This window comes from Pinus tabuliformis, chromosome 5_1 (genome assembly GCF_031772625.1).
Source record: "Pinus tabuliformis cultivar Carrire ecotype Pingquan chromosome 5_1, CPIR1, whole genome shotgun sequence".
Classification (NCBI taxonomy): Eukaryota; Viridiplantae; Streptophyta; class Pinopsida; order Pinales; family Pinaceae; genus Pinus; species Pinus tabuliformis.
In genome coordinates, this window is record NC_142305.1 from 718,874,199 (window position 1) to 718,881,849 (window position 7,651).

The 7,651-nt window shown below is 37.6% G+C and overlaps 1 pseudogene; it reads left to right on the forward strand.

Annotated features, from left to right (window-relative positions):
• The first annotated feature begins 5,399 nt into the window (after positions 1 to 5,399).
• On the forward strand, positions 5,400 to 6,835 carry LOC149166929 (serine carboxypeptidase-like 50 pseudogene; annotated as a pseudogene).
• Positions 6,836 to 7,651: the final 816 nt, after the last annotated feature.

A 7,651-nucleotide genomic window follows, 5' to 3' on the forward strand; every position in this document is an offset into this window, starting at 1 on the left:
ATTATCCATAGCCGAAGCCGAGTATATAGCTGCAGCAGACTGTTGTACTCAAATACTATGGATGAAGGAAGCTCTAAAAGATGTCAACATAGGTACAGATCAACCAATTACCATCTATTGTGATAACACAAGTGCTATCAGTCTCAGCAAAAATCCAGTGATGCACTCAAAGACCAAACATACACCAATCAAGTATCATTTCCTTCGTGAACAAGTAGCTGAACAAAAAATCATCTTGGAATATATCAATACTAAGGAGCAAATAGCTAATATTTTCACAAAACCTCTTCCTCGAGAAGCATTTGAACATCCTTTTCAGAAGATGGGGGTTATCTCTTTAGCTTCACTCAAGTTCATTCATAAAGATGGTGCAAGACAAGGGGAGCAGTTCTACAGGGGGAGTGTGTATGCATTCCTTTGCCATTGATGTCAAAGGGGAAGAGAAGAAGAATATTTCCATCAATAACAAAAGGGGAGATTGTCAACATAGATTTTCATTGATGTCAATATGGCAATATTTGAGGAGCCAAGAGGAGCAAATAGAGCCATCAGAGGAGCAAACAGAACTATCAGAGAAGCAAAAGAGAGAGAAGTAAACAGAGCTATTAGAGGAGCAAATAGAGCTATTAGAGGAGCAAACAAAGCTATCAGAGGAGAAAAACAGAGCGATCAGAGGCATATCAGCCATATCAGGAGTAATATATGCCAAGGCGTCTCATCGGGAGTAATGCATGCCAAAGTGCCAAAGAGAGGAATACATACATATATATATATATATATATATATATATATATATATATATATATATATATATATATATATATATATATATATATATATATATATATATATATATATATATATATATATATATATATATATATAGATATATATATATATATATATATATATATGCAGAAGAGTTAAAGGCATACGCGGAGCAACATATAACATATATATATGCAATTTACACTATCGGAGTGGAGAAATATGTATATGTTGGAGTATAGAGGCAGAATATGCATATATCGACGATATTGTAATCAGGGGGTTCTACTATGAGCCACCACCCGAAACCCCCGACTGCGATATATATATATATATATATATATATATATATATATATATATATATATATATATATATATATATATATATATATATATATATATATATATATATATATATATATATATATATATATATATATATATATATATATATATATATATATATATATATATATATAGATATATATATATATATATATATAGATATATATATATATATATATATATATATATATAGAGAGAGAGAGAGAGAGAGATATAGATATAGATATAGATATAGATATAGATATAGATATATAAGTGTTCCGAAGCATGTTTTTCAGTGTATGGGGTATAAGCCTTGGCGCATTAAAACTTGCGAATTTGCAACATCGATATATATATATATATATATATATATATATATATATATATATATAATTGCAATACATGCGAACTCGTTGAAACACTGCAATATGATTTAATATCATATCGCATCCACCCTATCAATAATCACATATCACATACACAAAGGGCTGTCACTCCCGCAAATGCCGATTGCAATGTATGTTGTGGACCCGATCCAACATTGCGATTTGTTTTAACATCATATCGCATCCACAGGTGAATCAACCATCGGCCATTGGGAAGCTGCAACTGTTGATTGTGATATATGTAGCGGACCCGATACAGTTATAGATGCAGGTGTAATAATATTTTAAGTCCACCCTTTAGAGCTTTGGTCAGGTTTTCTCATAGATTCCTCTGTATTTCAAATAAAGTATTACCCAGGTTTTTTGAAGGCCAAAATGCATAAATAACAGTTCTGATAGTTCAATAGGCCTGAACGATGTCGATTGCGATTTCGATGGTGACATGGCATGTGGGTCCGCCCTGCTAGTACAATCTCTTTGTAAAAACATTAAAGTCCTATGTATGTCTATGATTATTGAAAAAGGAGCATTGTTACAACTTTAACATGGAACATGTTTTCTCTGTGTATTTTTCGGACCTCTCTTATGAAGTTACGTGTCCCTGGAGTGTTGGTGAACTCGAAGGGACAAAGGAAGACAAAGCGATATGAAGAGCCAGGAAGCTGAAGAACAAGCTAGTGCAGAGGAAGCCAAAGCAACTCGGGAAACTGAAGAGGCAAGCAAGCGTAGAGGAAGCTAAAGCGAGCGTTGAGGAAGCCGAAGAGCTAGTGGAAAGTGGAAACGAACAGTCAGAGGCATCAAGAATAAATAAAACAGGAAAAACAAGGAAAGGCGTGTGTGTGCAAATAATCAAAGTGAGAGGACGCCAAAGTTCAGGCAGAGGCAAGAGAAGCAGGAGAACAAGAGTGAAGCAGAAGCTCAGCAGGCTTGGGAGCAGAGAACTACAACAAAACAGTTTATACCAGGTTAGGGTTGGAGCCCACGAGGTTGGCGCCTCAGAACTGAAAGGATTGGAATCCTAGGGAGTTGGTGCTCCTAAGTGAATAACTATTGCCTTGGCAAAACAGAGTTGGTGCTCTGGAGGTTGGAGCCTCACTAAAGTCCAAGTTGGTGCTTGGAAACTGATTGCAACCATTTATATATTATATCTATTTCATTGCACTATTTGTGTTAATAAAAACATTTATTCCAGCTATCTATTTCTTTGTTCCATATATAAAAATGTTTGGTGAAAAAAAAGGGACAATTAAAAAGAAATACTGATTCACCGCCCCCAAGTATTTTCAACACTGTCTCATCCTCTTCTTTGTCTCCTCCTTACTCTTATTTTTATTCTTCACTCTTCTCATATTTTTTTTCTTTTGTTTCCTCCTCTGTCTCTTCTTCATTTTCCTCCTGTGCTTCTTCTTAATTTTCCACTTCTATTTCTTCCTCTTTTTCTTCTTCTCACTCACTAGCAGTAGGGCTTCTGTCATACTCAATAGCTTGAATTTCTCCTTCTGCCTACATGTCTACAAATGTTTTCCATGCAATAGGGAATCTTAAGTTTTGTAGAGCATCTTCAAGGATGAGTTTGATTAACCCATGATGGGCTAGTTGTTGATGTTTTCCCTCTTGCACTTTGATGCTCATGTCTATCATGGATTGTAGAAGAAAATAGGGTATACTCAATATGTTATGAGGAGGTTTGTTCTCTCCAAATATCAGTTCTTGGAGGAGTCTGAAGTGGTATCCTTACACTACATTGTATCTCCCTTCACGGGAAATATATTTGATGAGGTGGTAACTGAATTCATTCCAAGGGTATGGGATGCTCTCCATTCTAACCCCATTTTTGTCCTCTATTGTCTCTTCTCCTTCTAAAAAGAATCTTTTCTTTGCAAGGGTGTTGTTACCCTTGTCTTCTTTTCTCCATGGTAACCTTAGGGGGAGTGTAGTGATTCTACTTATAACCTCAGGAGTAATTGCCACTAATAAACCTTTCACCACAGTAGTGGAACTGGTCCTAGAGAGGGGTATGAGTGAGAGGGAAAATTCTCTGGCCACATCATCATCGTATCCTCTCATCCTCTCAAAGAACCCCATCCATTGATGCCTTGTACAAATTTCCACCATAGGATGACGCTAGTGGATCCTTGTTGTTTTGGTGGGTTCTCTCTTGTTGAAACCTCCTGTCATCTTTTCCTTATAACCCTAGATGCTTGTGTGGATATAGTTCATGTAATGCCCTATTTAATCTTATCATGAAAATTTTATTAATGTTTAAATTACCTAAAAATATTGACTAATAATTATCAATAAATATTGGTACATACCTACATTTGTGAAACTGTAAATTTATTTACTGATATAAATTTTATTATTGTTATTATTCAATTCCCAACTTGTCTTCTCAAATTTAATTTTGGATAGGAAATGGTCTCCTTCCATTATTCCAATTTAAATATCCATATCCCCAAAATGTCCTCTCAAATCTACTTGGGAGAAGATATGGTCTTCCCCAATTAATCTCCAAATTAAATATCCATATCTTATCCCCAAAATGTCCTCTCAAATTTACTTGGGAGAAGATATGGTCTTCCCTAATTAATTTCCAAATTAAAAATCCATATCTTATTCCCAAAATTTCCTCTCAAATTTACTTGGGAGAAGATATGGTCTTCCCTAATTAATTTCCAAATTAAATATCCATATCTTATCCCCAAAATATCCTCCCAAATCTACTTGGGAGAAGATATGGTCTTCCCCAATTAATTTCCAAATTAAATATCCATACCTTATCACCAAAATGTCCTCTCAAATTTACTTGGGAGAAGATATGGTAAGAAAAGTCAAGGATACTAAATGAAAGGATGAAGGGGTAGTCGTGACATTAATAATAGGTGGTTGAGGTGGATGGGAGGAAGAGGCATAAAAGGGGAAGGATGGTGATAGGAGAAGGGGGATCCTTGGTCTTGATTTTGTTTTGAAGGATTTTGTTTTGAGGGAGGAATGTGGAGAAAGAGAAGGGAGAGAATGGAGAGATAAATGAGGGAATACAAACTTGGATTTGAAGAGTTTTTGTTAAACTTGGACACACTACATCTGGTTGGACTTGGGCTCGGAGGGCTAGGGAACCCGTGGAGGTTCCTTAGGCTAGGAAATACTTCCTAGTTGGTTGGGAGGAAAATCTAGTCGAGTAGTCAACAGGAGCATCCCAACAGAGTTAGGATCTTAGGAGCATCTCAACTAAGCTATTGGAATAGGTATTCCTCCATTAAATGATTACTTATGTAAATGGTTGCAATGAAATTCTTACCTATTTAATTTCTGGTAAATAACTTTTAATGGTATCTTATCATCAAATAAATGTTTAGATATAAATAATTTATTTCCCATCGTATTGTGTTTAAAATTAGAGAAATTTAGTTTTTAGTTAGAAGACCTTAGGAAGGATTCTCACGTATGGTATCAGAGCGCAAATTCACAATTTGGACCCAAAACCCACTAAACCCAAATTTCCGCTATAAGAACTTGTAATTGTTTTTAGATTGAAAATGATACGTCTCTTTATTACCTTGGAAAGCAATAAAAATTGAGTAAAGACATGTTAGAATTGTGTTTTATAGGCATCATTATAACTATATTACATATTAATTGTAATACGTGGGAAAAAAGAAAAAAAAACAAACAAACACCCATCATGGGCTTTGATGCAGCAAAAGCCACATGTCTGTGATTTTTCCTTGGGAATCCAGACCTTCGATCTTTTTCGATCACTTTTTATGTGCTTATATACAAAGTACCATAGGCCCGGTTCTTGAATCCTATTGGTATGAGGAGATTGCTCATATACATGGTCCTCTTGAGGGTTGTTGTGAATGATGCATCTCCCACAAGCTGTTAATTTTCCAAGTGTTTAATCAGGGTTTGAAAATTGATGGAAGGAAGGCAGGCACACGGATTGTGCTGCTTGACGATGAAGCTGCACGGTAGAAATTCCATTGCAGTTGCAGTAGCAGCTGTGGTGGCTGTGCAATTCATAACAATAATGTTTTGGGATGTGGTGGCAGTGGCGGTGGTGGGCATGGAAACTGGAGCGTTTCCCAAAGAGGCACTACCGACGGAATCTGGGTATCTGAATATAGAAGGAAAGAGCGGCGCTCGTATGTTCTATGCATACTACGAGGCCATCTCCCCTAAAAAAATAGTTGTTTGATACTCCGATTCTTTTGTGGCTGCAAGGAGGTCCCGGCTGCTCTTGCCTGATTGGAAATTTCTACAAATTAGGGCCCTGGAGAGTCAGAAATAGCCCAGATCTTAATTTGCAGTAGAATCTTGCACCTTGGAATCGTGTATTTGGCCTACTGTTCTTGGATAGTCCTATTGGAAGCGGCTTCAGCATTGCCCCCTCCGAGGAACACATTCCTATGAACCAGGATGAGGTTTCCAAGGACTTTTATGCTACCCTATAGGCATTCCTCGACCTAAATCCCCCTATTTTGCAAATTCCCATTTTATGTAATAAGCAAGAGCTATGCAGTAAAGTATGTTCCTTCCCTGAGTTTGTACATGCTCAATCAGTTGGATGATAACGAGGCATCACCATTGTGACTGGACAGACTGGCCATCAGCAATGGATTGACCCACCCCATCATACAGGTGCAATATCACACCTCTTTTGCATACGCCATGGGGCTCATCGATCCCCAAGAAAAGCTTCAACTCAAAGCTCTACAGTAGGAAGCATCGAACCTCACCCACTAGTAGAAATGGCATGACGCCCATATTGCTAGAAGTCATGTCCTCAATCGCCTAGAGAATGTTATAGGCCTGGCCACTCTGTACAACATGAGGAGGACTATTTCATATTACTCCTATGAGAATGGAACCGATTACCTCTCCCTATTCCTCAATCAGCCTGCTGTCAGAGAGGCCCTGAAGGTGGATGATCATCTGAAATGGGAGGATTGTAGTCGGGCGGTGGGCGAGAGAATGGGCGACGACGTGATGAAGAGCAGTAAGTGGATGGTGGAAGCCCTGGTACGGCGGAGACCAGTCCTGTTGTATCAGGGCCAATTCGACCTCCAGGATGGCGTTGTCTCCACCGAAGGGTGGATTTCTATTCTGGATTGGGAGGGATTGGACGACTTTCTGGCTTCCGAAAGAAGTGTTTGGAAAGTGTCCAACAAGCTGGCTGGGTACGTGCGCTCCCACTCGAATCTCACCCATGTCGTTGTGGCAGGCTCAGGCCATTTTGTTCCGGCCGATCAGAGTCTTCATTCACAGATTATGATTGAATCCTGGGTCAGCAGAGGATCGCCCTCCACAGGATCAGTTGTAGACCCTTTTGGGATGAATGCAAGGACATAGTAAAAGAAATAGGGGGAAGCAAGTAAAATCCAAGTGAGAAATTGACCTTGGCTGATTCAATACAATGGGTTGTAGAAATGCATATCAAATTGTCAAGGTGTGTTTTCTAATAATATATATATCCATTATATTTTCATAAAATTTTGAAGCTGGAGTATGAATATTTTTGGCTTTTTAATAAAAAAACACGTTTCTTCCATTATAACAAATTTTGAAATCCAAAGTACCTTCCAAAGAAGCTATTTTCCAATTGAGAGACCCCTTAAAAGAATATTTTTCCCTTACAGTGTCCATTCGGTATGCAGATCAATACCAAACACTAAACCATAGAAGTACAAAACATGAGAGAGTTATAGCAAGAATTTGCAAGGAAAAACACATAACCAAGATGTTGGGATCATTGTGGATTAGTCTCGAGCAATTACTGGTGGTTTCAATTGGTTAAGAGCACTTTGAACAACCATACATCTACCATAAAATTATAGCATCAAACAATGAAAGAATGCTCGGCTACAACCACGAGATAAAAATAGAACTTGTACAAGGAGAAAGAGAGAGAACAGTGAAAGAGAAAGATACACACTACCTGTATGAGACTATAACAAAGACTACCAAGGTATTAAGTGAGCGTTACACAAAAAAAAAAAAAAATCATTGGGTTGAATAGGAAACCTTGTTATTGGGAAAACTAGTGTCCATTCAGAGCCGCTAGTCCCACTAAGATGGGTAGCTATCTTAGAAACAAACAAACAAAAGTCACTTATGTTTTCCTTTATGAGAGATAGATGAGAAAGAAGTAGAGAGTACCAACCTCAG